Source organism: Hyaena hyaena, unplaced genomic scaffold, assembly GCF_003009895.1.
Source record: "Hyaena hyaena isolate Hyena2069 unplaced genomic scaffold, ASM300989v1 scaffold_136, whole genome shotgun sequence".
In the NCBI taxonomy this organism is placed as follows: Eukaryota; Metazoa; Chordata; class Mammalia; order Carnivora; family Hyaenidae; genus Hyaena; species Hyaena hyaena.
The window spans coordinates 2,074,617-2,087,243 of NW_024080768.1; the positions used below are offsets into that span (position 1 = coordinate 2,074,617).

The 12,627-nt window shown below is 34.6% G+C and overlaps 1 long non-coding RNA gene across 1 annotated transcript; it reads right to left on the reverse strand.

The window, feature by feature from the left end:
- Window positions 1–3,862: 3,862 nt before the first annotated feature.
- LOC120235697 lies at window positions 3,863–11,077 on the reverse strand. Its single transcript, XR_005529481.1, has 3 exons — window positions 11,024–11,077; window positions 9,768–9,863; window positions 3,863–3,917 (listed from the first exon to the last, which is right to left on the reverse strand). It is a non-coding gene; the product is annotated as an uncharacterized LOC120235697 (long non-coding RNA).
- Window positions 11,078–12,627: the final 1,550 nt, after the last annotated feature.

A 12,627-nucleotide genomic window follows, 5' to 3' on the forward strand; every position in this document is an offset into this window, starting at 1 on the left:
GCTTGCTCTCTCTCTCTCTCTCTCTCTCTCTCAGAAATAAATACACATTAAAAAATAAGCTTATCAGGCACTTGTTAGAGAAAATGCACATGTTCTAGCAGAGGTTGATTCCCTTCTCCATATATATGTAGCCTTCGAAACTACTGAGTTTACCAACAATTACATAGCACTTTCAAGCATCTCACCATATGCCCTGTTTCTTCCTTCTCTACCTAAGTGCTCTTTCTGTCACCATAGAATCTTTCCCCATTGTAATCAATCACAATTTAGAAATGTAGAAATGTAAGGGAGTTAATACTGCAGAAGTCAATAGTGAACCAATAGAGAAAGAAAATCACTCACATGTCTGGCGGTTGACTCCATGTTAGCTATGGCAATGGTGGGATAACTTGATTCCATATTAGCTGTGGCAGTGGTGGGGTAACTTGGCCATAAGTCTCTTTATTTAGCAGGCTAGCTCAGGATCATTCTCATGATGGTGGATTGCAGACTGTCAAAAGAGGAAAAGAGGACAGTCCTCGCTACTCTAACACTATGGAGCTAAAGTGCCATTTGTTAAAGAAAAGCTCATCTTCAAGCAGTGGTGAAGTGGATGACACTCCATCTCTTAATGAAAGAAACTAAAATGTCACATGGCAAAGAGACATGCATACAGGAAGGAGATGAATTTGTGGCCTTTTATTTTATTTTTGCCACATACCATACTTTTAGAGCAATAATAAACTCATAAAATGTTTATTAATAAAAACGACAGCAAATACCATTTTCTTCATTTTTCTTTAATAATAATTTTAATTTTTACTGTTCTGTATAGTATTGAATATAGGATAAAATATTGTCTCTCAAAATATCTCCCTGGGACTTTATAATTCTATTACTGTTCTCTTTTTCCTTCTGTGGCTACTATCTCTAAATCTAACTACTTAATTATCTTAGTCATACTTATATGTCACTAAACTTTGGTGTCTACTTGGTTTCTTTCTCGGCCTTTTTCCTACAAAGACTTTCTTGAAAAGGCCTCATTTACTGTAGGGTTTCAAATATCTTATTTATTAAATAATTTCCAAATATTCATCCTATTCCAAATATACTCTCATGTCCAATTTTCTTTTTTTTTTAATTTTTTTTAACATTTGTCCATTTTTGAGAGCAAGATAGAATGTGAGTGGTGGAGGGTCAGAGAGAGAGGGAGACACAAAATGCAAAAGCAGGCTCCGGGCTGACAGTTCAGAGCCTGACACAGGGCTCCAAACCAGGAGTGGTGAGATCATGACCTGAGCCAAAGTCAAACACTTAACCCACTGAGCCACCAAGGTGCCCCCTCTAGTGTCCAGTTTTCTAAACCATTTGACAGACATTTCTACTTGTATAATTCTTTGTTTATTATAATTGAGGAAGTCCAAAAACATGTTCATATACCTTATCCACTCTGTTCTGGGTCATTATTTCCAGATAATTCATATTATTTTTTTCTCTCCTTTCATATACAATCACCTATTAAGAAATGACCAAAGGATTTACTTTGGGCATTATTGCAATAGATAGCCAGTGGAGCTGACTTACTTTACAACAATATATGAGCTCCTAAAATTGAACCCAGAAATGTCCTGGTCCAAATCCTCACCAATGTTCTTAGAGTCCACCTTCCTTTCGTTTATTGGTAATACCCTAATATCTTTCAAATAATATCCCCTGCTTTCTCCCTTTAAATTAGTAAGAGCCCATTTCTATTGTCTTTAACCTAAGAATTCTGGCTAACATAACAACTGGAAATAAACAAGAGATATAGTCAATCAATCCTCAAAGATCCTATTTTCCATAGGTTGTAATTAGGTAAAATCCAATGAAAATCCTATTTATACAGTGAGGCTAGGAAAGTGACAGGTCATGTTGAATGATTCTTATTTGTATGAACCTAAGATACTGTCACTATTGAAGCTCAAGACGGAGGAAGTAAGATAGGTGCTCCCATTCTACCTATTTAAAGTAAATGAGGACTTAAAAAAAAAAAAAAGATAGAACAATTGTTTCTAAATGGCATTGAATAACTGGGCAAGAAAAAACAAACTTTAACTTCAAAATCCTTGCCTCAGGTCAGGAACTGAAACTGGGAATGTATGAGATACACTGAAATAATTTCTTATTTCTTATAACTGGAGGCTGGCACTCCCAAAAACCAAGGTCACAGAGTCATTCTGTGGGTTAATGAATTACAACTCCAGTTGAATGCACAACATTGTCAAATCTCTCAGATGAAAGTCAAGATCCTGATTTTTTAAAAACGTTATAACCTAATAATTGTAATCAGAATTTCTTGGAGGGCCCAGAGGACTTCTGAAATGCTGTCCAAAAGAGCTGCCTTGCTTGAGGAAGTCATGACCCTCTTTTCATTACTGTTCACTGGGAAATAGGAATTTGCATTCAAAATTGTGTACACAGTGAAAAGTAGAATCAAAGTTATATCCAAGAAGAAATACAGTAATTTATTAATTTATATTATTAAAAATAATGGAGCATTGATTTAGAGGATGCTTAATCAAGGAAGTAAGGTCATTATTTTTAATCAGGGTCAATTTGTTGAGATGGCTATATTTATAAGGCATTCCATATTAAATAAGGTATTGATACATTTGGCTGTTTTTTTTTTTTAACAGTTTGCTATATTGAGCAATGAAACTTCAGTTTATAGCTAACCTACAAAAATGACTTATGAAGTCAGAGAAAATTTGGCATAATGTAGTCAAAGATTTTTAAATGTGAAATAGGAATACTGTGTTTCCTGCCTTCCTATAATTTCCTTCACCATGTTACCTGACAGTGTTTCACAAGACCCCTATTCTTTTTTATCGTTAGGAATAAATTGGTGTGGTAAACACCAAAATGTTTAGAAAACAACTTATAGCTATTTTCTATTGGCCAAATACATTGGTTGGAAGGTTTAAATTGTTAAAATAGAATACCTTTTCTCAGTAGAACTGAAGGAAGTTTAAGATTGTAGAATAGAAATGGAAGCAATTAAACTTAGAAGCGAAATGGACCTTATCAGCCTTATAAATCTAGCTGATGATGGAATGTAACTATGGAATGTAATAGTATAAGTACAGATATGATTACATAAACATATTTTTGGAAATAGGTTGATTCATAGAGATCTCTAGCTGAAGTGAACATATTATAAATGACTGAGGAAGAAAACCAACAGACAGCTCATAAAAGCTTTACTTAATTTACTCATCTAAAACTACTTTCACTGTAACACTCATATAAGTCCAAGACCAATGTAAGTTCAAAGGCACTAAGTCTTGAATGAAGTTAGTCTTTGTTGCTTATAATCAATGAACCTTATTGACATAATCTCTTATTGCACCATTTTTGGCTGAAAAGATACTTTCACATTCTCATCTGGTGATTTCTAGGTGGCCATTTGATAAAGTAGCTATTTATAGGATCTTCTTCCAAAGGGTATGAAGGGAGGAGAGGTCTTTTCCACTACAGAATTATCAAGTAAGGAGGAAATCATTAGCATTAAAAGCCATAGAATTCTAGGATACTGAGGAAAAATAATTAGATTCTAGATTTCACTAAAAATAAGTTGGTTATGTGCAAAAGATTAAAGAGGATTAAACTGCACATACATACAATCAGGGAAACTGCCAACCTCTACTTCTGTTTCTAGGTACTGGAGAATGAACAAAGCAAAATAATAATTCTTAGTTCCACTATGAGGAAGTAATATTGCTGACAGTTATTTGTGAGGACTATTTACTATTACTAGCATATTACCATATGTACAATAACAGTTATGTGTAATATGAGTGTGTCAGATTAATTTTGAAAATTTTTATTTGATTTTAATTCTAAACACTGCTCCTGTCTTCAGTTTTCTGTTACTAGGCAGGCAGGATCACCTAATCACACTGTAAAAAAACAGAAAAGAACATTAATTTAACATTTTATAAATGTTTGCTGAAAGAAATATGCCTCCCCACCTCTTAACACAGACATCAGAGGCAGTTTTCATTTTTAAAATCCTGTGTAGAGTTCTACTCTGAAAGCTCTGCAGAAGATGAGAAGGGCAGAGACGTAAGGGAGGTTTCACATCTCATCGGTCCAGTGCAGGCCAGGTGTAGGGTATTTGAGATGCAGTCCTACAGGCAATCAGGTTGGAGTTGACCTAGGCCAAGAAATATTAAGTATAGACTCCTATCTAAAAAAAAAGTGAAAGGGATCAAAGCTGAGAAATCAAACCTATTGTCAAATCCAGGCGGAAAGCAACCGAAATTAGACAAACAGGTCAAAAATTTAAGGGAAGGTGAGTTCCACTTATCAAACATTCTCAATGTCTGCAGTGTTCTTGATATCTGGGGATAACCACTTTGAAGATTTTATAGCCTGGGGGTGGGTGACATTCATGAAATAGGTCATCAGAACATAACCAAGGGAATTTAATCTTAGAAAATGGAGCATAGTATTGCACAAGGGTCATTTAAGGTATCTAGAGTGGAGGAAACCAAAAACTTTCATGATGGGAGGGTACTCAAGCTGAGACATAAGGAATACATATGGGAGTTAGGTCAATAACTGATATCTGTGTGATAAATTTGAGGATACTCCAGGAAGGAAAGTTAGGATACCTGGAAGAGTAAAGGCAAGACTGAGCATGAAGAATGCTAGAAATTGTGGGCATATAGTGCTGCTAAACTGAAAACAAAATAATATATAGCAAGAGTTGATGCTTAAGATAGTAGAGGCCAGAGGAATGGGTAGAAGAAGGTGATGTCTGGAAAATTAGATAAAATTCTGTAGGTGATAGGTACCGATTGAAAATTTTGGAAGTTTTGTTAAAAGATAAATGTTTTCCTTTGATCTAGGACTTTCTCTAAATAAGTGTCCCTTGCCTCTTTCCTCATCCTTTACTCACGACTTTCCACTGAATGTAAATGAGAGTTATCTCTTGATGATTCTGAGGGAAAACATCTGTATCTTTTGGATATGCCTGCCTTCTAAGAAGGTGTCTTCTGATCTGCTCCTCTGGTGAGTGGTTTAGCTTACAGGGAGAAGCTTTGACACTGTGGAGGAGAACTATTCACCCCATTGTGCCTCTGACTGGGCAGAGTTGTCTGCCTAATTAAGAGAAGAGTGTCAGCCTGCCCTTTTATTCTCCATATGAAGCCACATTCTTGAGTCAGCTATTTTATAATAAAGTTAACATTTTTATTTCTAACTAATTTATTCTAACATAGGTAGGGAAGAAAAATAGTGATGATATCCAAGTGGAAATATCTGATTGAAGTTGGATATATAAGCCCAAGAGCCCATAAAGGATTTGGTTGGGGGATAGTAAGTGATATCATGAGAGTGAGGGAAGTTACTCAAAAGTACTATAGGGCATGAGAGGAGCAATGAATAATGACACAAAACAACACTTATATGACATGTGATAAAATATGACCCCCTTAGTAGAAAAAACCTATGAAAGAGGAAAACCCAAAAGATAGTCACTTAAGCAAAGGGAGTAGTATCTGTAAGGAAAAAGGGATAACCAAAGATATCAAAAGTTACATTAGCAAAAGTAATACTCATTAACAAAAGTATTGAAAAACTAAATGTAACAATCAGCACCTCAATAATGGTATTTGAGAGTACTTATTTTTTTAGATTTCTCAGTGGTGTTATCTTCATTTTTTAATATAATTTATTATCAAATTGGCTTCCATACAACACCCAGCCCTCATCCCAACAAGTGCCCTGTTCAGTGCCTCTCACCCATTTTCCCCTCGCCCCCACCTTACACCCATCCACCCTCAGTTTGTTCTCTGTATTTAAAAGTCTCTTGTGGTTTACTTCCCTCCCTCTCTGCAACTTTTTTTCCTGCTTCCCTTCCCCCATGGTCTTCTGTTAAGTTTTTCAGTATCCACATATGAGTGAAAACATATGATATCTGTCTTTCTCTGACTGACTTATTTGATTAAAGATGACATGACCAGACTCCAAAGAATGAAAACTATAATAAAAACAAATTCAATTATATTAAAATTAAGAATATTTATTTATTGATTCAAATAAGCAAATAAAATAGGAAAGCCAGCTCATAGATAACAGAAGAGATTGGTGGTTGCCAGAGGAGAGAGTGGTGTGGGATAGGTAAAATGTATGAAGAGAGCCAAGAGGTACATACTTCTTGTTATAAAATATATAAGTCATGGGAATATAGCATACAGTATGGTGACTATACTTAGTAATACTCTATTGTATATTTGAAAGTTGCTAAGAGACTAAATCTTAAAAGTTTTCATCATAAGAAAAAGAATTGCAACTGTGTAGGGTGATGGATGGTAACTGAATTTATTGTGATGATCATTTCTCAGCATATACAAATATCAAATCATTATGTTGTATATTTGAAACTAATATAGTGTTATATGTCAATTACATCTTAATTTTAAAAAAAAATGCTTTTGTTCATTAAAAGATGCCATAAAGAAAGTGAAAAAATAGACCACACTCTGACCAAAAACAAAAAACAAAACAAAAAAAAAACTTGCAACATCTATAGCTAATAAAGACTTAGAATCTGATATATATGGAATTTCTATTACCAACAACAGAAAACATGATTCATGGAAATAAATGTGAGCATTTAATTATAGAAGAGAAAACATGAATAGGGGATAAACATATTTAAAAAATGGTAAAACTCACTAGAAATCAGGGAAATGCAAGTTAAAATACAAAAACAAAAATATGAAATGACTGATAAAATTAAATGTTGACTGGGATACTTAGTAAATTAGTAACTCTCATTTCTTGCTGATAGGAGTATAGATTGATAAAATCCCATTGGAAACATTTTGGGCTTTCTAGCAAAGGTGAATATGTACAAGTCCTGTGATCCAGCATATCAACTCACAGGGTGTCACTATCTAGAACAAAACTTGTGCAAGAAGTTATGTTTAGAAAGTTTATATTAGCATTTTATAATGGAAACTGTATAAACAATCATAACTTATTTTAATGAAGAACTGATAAAAATGATATATGACACCTCACATAAAAATCATAACTGCACAGGTCAACATAACATTAAACATCTTACAGGTGCCTGGGAGCCTTAGTCAGTTAAGCATCACACTCTTGATTTCAGCCGAGGTCATGATCTCAGTTCCTGAGATCAAGCCCTACATCGGCTCTGTGCTGACAGTGCAGGGAGGCTGCTTGATATTCCCTCTGCCCCTTCCCCTGCATACCCATGTGCTCTTTCTCTCAAAATAGACATTTAAAAAAAGAAATTAGACATCTTGATTTTTAAAAATTGAGAACAAGCACAGTTAGACAAGACATTAAGTTAAAAGCTAGGCAAAATCAATGCATTATTTAGGGATACACATGCAGGTGGTGCAACTGTAAAGAAATGGCAGGGAATTGTTCACTCAAGAGTTAAAGGGGTGGACACCTGATGGAGGGAGCAGTTTGGATGAGGCTGTGATGGTTGACAGGCATATATGGCTTCTGGGAGTACTAGTGATATATGTTTATTGATCTAGGTACACAGGTGTTCACATTATTTTTCTTTAAAATATATATTTCATAACTTCAAGAAAAATTCCAAATGAAAATAAGTAGGATGTTAGAAGGAGGTCACTGCTTTGCAACATCTTGAGATTATTAAAATAAATTAGTTTTAGAGAAGTCACAGATAATAGGACTTCTATATTTTGCAATCAGATACTTTGGAATGAAATCACTCCTGCTATAAAACAGTTGGAGATGAAAACACAACATTATTTTGCATGTACAGCTGAGCTTGCAAAAAAATTCAAGAAGAATTCATGGTGGCCTAAAACAAATCTAGAGGAGTGAACACAATAGAGCCAGAACTATAATACTACTAACAGAAGTGATTGCCACTGGGACAGGAGACAGGTCGCTGAACCGATACAAAAAGGTGTGGTGGAATTGAGAACCCTGCATCAAGTTGGAACTCTCAAAAAGCTATGTCTCAGTGAAAGTCTGAATGAGGAGGACAATAACAAAACAAAACAAAAATATCTGACAAATGTAATTTCTTCATCTCTGCCTTGAGTCAGGATGGGGCAATTATATCAAATAATTTTGCTCTAAAGAGAACAGAGATTTGGCTCAAACAAAACCAAAAGTAGTAAAGAAAATAATGTCATAATACATTATCTACCTTTCTATAGGCCCAGGTGATTTTACAAGTAGGATCTAGCAAATGCTCAAGCAATACATATAATCTCAGTTTTATACAAGTTGTTTTTAGGGGGAAAATATATATATAGTAGACAAAACAGATGCAAAATATGTATTATCTGAAGTCCAGATAGTATTTTATTTCCAAACTCTCAAAAACCATGAATTATGTAAAAAAAAAATCCTTTATTTTGATAAATGCCATGTAATAAAACTCAAATTCTATTCAGTGAAGAACAGTACATTTGCTGTATATCAGAAACAAAACTTGGGATGCTTTTTTTTAAAAATCACCTTATGGTTCAAAAAAGCTTTAGATTATAATAATTCAAGGGGAAATATGAGGTATGAGCTTTAGGAGGGAAGAAATAAAACTGTCAGTATTTTCAGGCAATAAAATCATCTACATGGAAAATCTCGCAGAATCTACATACATCAAGCCAGGAATTTGCAATGATCAGAAATTCAAGCCAAGCGTTTCAAAAAGAGAACGATCAACAGAATCTAAACAATGAATATTTGATTTGATATTGTGCACATGATTGGTATCTTGGATAATATTAATTTATGTGGAATGGTGGGAAAAAATAGATCAAGAAAGGCAAGATAATAGTGAGGTGGTTTTTTAAAAAATTTTCTCAGAGTGTTGTGGTAAAGAGAAATAAATTATGAACGCAGCTAGAGGGAATATGTGTTTTGTATGTTTTAAAGATGAGTGTTATATGCTGTAGGGAATAATCCTCAGATGGAGTAGAGGAACATGAGATAAAAAGAAAGAAAAGCGAACCACAGTGAAGTAGTTGTATAGCCACGAGAAGATGACATTCATTTTAATAGGAGTAAATGTGGACTCTCTGAGTTCAAATAGATAGTTGTTAACTTTGGGAAAGGCAAGGGGAAATAGGGCCAGGAGGGTGTCCAGGGAAGTCCTAATACCTGAAATGTTTAATTTTTAATCTTAAAAAATTGGAGGTGAATAAAATGGGATGTGGGCACATGTGTGGATGTATTTTTCTTGAGTTGAAGACAAAAGGAAAAAAGAAACAGAAAGAATAGGTGGAAGTACAGAAAAGTGATTAGATCATTTTTAGTAAACTCCTCCTCTATTGCACATCCAGTAGGAATCAAGGCCCTCTGAGAGATGTGGAAGAGCTGGATAGGAGACTTTCGAATACAGTGGTCAAGGTTCAAGTCACCTTTCGTAGCATCACAGATCTGCTTGGTTGATGCTTTCTCCCAGCAGTTCTCAGATATAAGGGAATAGAGAAGTAGCTGAGGTGTTAGGGTAGAGTTGCAATTTTGCTGATGAGTCCTACAGTTAACCAAGGTATTGAGGTGAAGGAGTAAGGGAAAGAAACCAGATCATACACTTCTCTGGGCTGAGCAACAGAGCAGCACTCACTAGTTTCCCTCATTTGAGAACACTAAATGGTTACACGTCAGCCATGACACAAAAGTGCAAAGTTACAGGGAATTTTAAGAATGACATAACCCTTATATTTATAATGTAGGTTGTAATTCATACAAGGATTACATACAAGGATTCCCCACAATACCTCTGAGAATTATGAAGTCTTCATTTCTTCTAGTTATCTCTTGCTCCAGTTTCTTTCTTCCAATGAATTTCAGTCTTAGAATTGTAGTTATTTCTCCTGTAAATGACAGGTTGCAATAAATTGCACCTTTGGAATTATGCAGTATAGCAGCCTTAACGGTTATTGTTCTCTTTCTGGGGTGCTTTGTCCTTTATAGACTATATCCTGATTTCTTTATTATAAGTGCCACTAAAATAATGCAGTTCATAAGTAAGATTTTCAAAGATTAAGCTTCACAGAAGAGGGCTACTGTGGAAGAAACCACTTAGAACTGATTAATAAATACAATTACTATAAAAACATTCATCTGCCATTTCCTGCATTGGGAAATGATCACTGGCTCTGCCCAGAGCTGCTTTTGAATATGATGAGAAAATAAAGAATGTCATTCAGTCAGTGCTTTACCAAACAGAGGACCTCACACACACACCCAAATCAAACCTCTGCCCAAGGAGCTTTAATCATTTGCTAATTTAATATGACATATTTTATGAAACATAATCAAAGTTTTATGCAGGGATCCCTCCTTCTGCTTTTCTCTCAAAGAAGAATGAGCAGTATTAAAATATTTAATTCTCCCACTGTCCAGAACAAACACATACATCATGATTTCTTTGAACATATATGAATTTATGTTCTGCATGTGTGCAAAAAATTTTTAATGTAATCAGGATATTCATGCCATTTGTAAATGTTTAGGTCTGGACTTGGATTTAGTGGTTGAATGATGTATTATGAATATCTTTCCAGTTAGATTTATATTAACTTATTGTGAGAGATGATATAGCATTTTATAACATGGTATATAATACTTCTTTAACAATTTAGTAATTAAGGGCTTTTTTTCCCTCTAAAATTTTGCTAATTACAAACATGGGTGCAAATAAGCTCCTTGCAAATATATATACATAACACTATCATGATTGGATAAGGGACCAAGTAGGTGGTGCTTTGTCTTTGCCTGCCCCCAGTTTAGTCAAAGGAGAACCATTTTTATCTGTTGTACACATTGGGCTTCTACAAAAGCAAGTTGATAAAAAAGTTTTACAGATTAAAAAATATGTAATACATAACAATACACACAATAAATAAAAGTAAAAGAACTTCATCATAACATGTCATTTTTTATCTTCATGTTAAATGGATAAGGACAAGACTGTACCAAAGAGATTCCAATGCTTTTCTGAGGGATGTCCATCTATAAGGAGTCCTAGTACCTTTATTATTCCACAATAGCCTGCTTATTTGCTTCTGTAACATTTTGTATAAACTTTCCATTTACCATTCTTCCCAATTTGGATGAAGAATCTCATGTAACAATACATTCTGTCCTTAGATGTGATCAGAACTTGGAAGCGTCAAAGTGACCTGACAATAGAACTTTTAGAACCAGCCACCTCAGGGTAGTAGGAAGGAGAATCAATCCTTGAGGCTCACATAAATCCATTTTGACATACTTTAATACCACCTGTGAGATCTACCTCTATGTGTTGTTCTATGAGTGTGTGTGTATGTGCATGTATGTGTATGATATAGTTAAATATGCAGAAAGTCCTTTTGATCAAGCATACTAAGTATTCCTAGCATCTCACTTTTTGAATTAGTAGATTCCACCTAATGGTTTCCACAACTACTTCTAATTGTATCTGATAGTGGTATTGAAAAAGCTCAGGGAGAACTGGGCTTCCAGCATACTTCCTATGGGAAACAAGTAAACTGGTTCTTAGCTCTCCTGGGCTAATTCTGCCTTGACTTCATCCAGCTCTTTCTACCTTCAGTTGTTTTACTATATAGCCTTTGCCATCAAATACAATCTTGGTGTATATAAAATATTACTAAAAGTCACAGAATAATGTGAAGTCACTTGGTCTGTTCTTGGATCTCAGAATGTTTTGTCTGCTCAGTAATTTGTATGGTTCTTAAGTCCAAACTCTTCCACATAGATTACATATGTTACACACATCACAACACAGTTCTCTCTCTGTTGCCTCACTTTGTGCTTATCCCAGTATGCAGAACTTAGGCTTAAGGAAAAAGGAACACATTTTCTTGGGGAAGAGAATAGTTTGATTAATATATTATTTAATATTAATTATAATTTACTAATAATAATTAGTGAATTAGTCAAAATTCCCTAAGGTAAAGTTATATTCTAAAAGCTATCTTGAATTTCAAGTGAGAAGACCTGTTTTCTAGCCAAGAGTTTGTCTCTTGCCAATTGTGAAACTGAGTTTTTCTTCTCTGGAATGGAAATGTCCCCATGCTCTTGACTCAATGAATGCTTTGTAAGCATAGAAGTGTTCCATAAACAGAGGTGGAATTTTTTTCCTCTTTTTTTCCTTTAGAGGCATTTTTCCAACCATGAATAGTTTGAGATGTTATAGTCATTGAATATTTACAGTTCTCCTTCTTTAAAATGGCCATTTCTGTTAAGGCTTGAATAATCTTACATAGACAAAGGAAGGCATTTATGCCTCCAAGGAATTGTTTTCCCTTAAAGTTGGTCTAGAAAGCTCTATCATTAAGCAAGTTCTTATCAGATAAGGTAATGAGAGCCCATCTATAAGAGGAAGGGATATATGATGAAAATATAAGAAATGGCAATCTAACTACATCAAAGTCAAGTCCACAGGCTTAATCCACCAAAATCTAGCCCAGTGTCAGACTTAAAATAGGCATTTGAAAAGTACTAAGCAGTAAGCTAAATAAAAAGATGATCAAGTCATGGATTCTGTCTTTGGGAAGGTCTAGGTACAGTCAGGACAACTAACACAAGGAAACACAAGATGTATAATGCTATAATATTTTTGGTATAAATCTG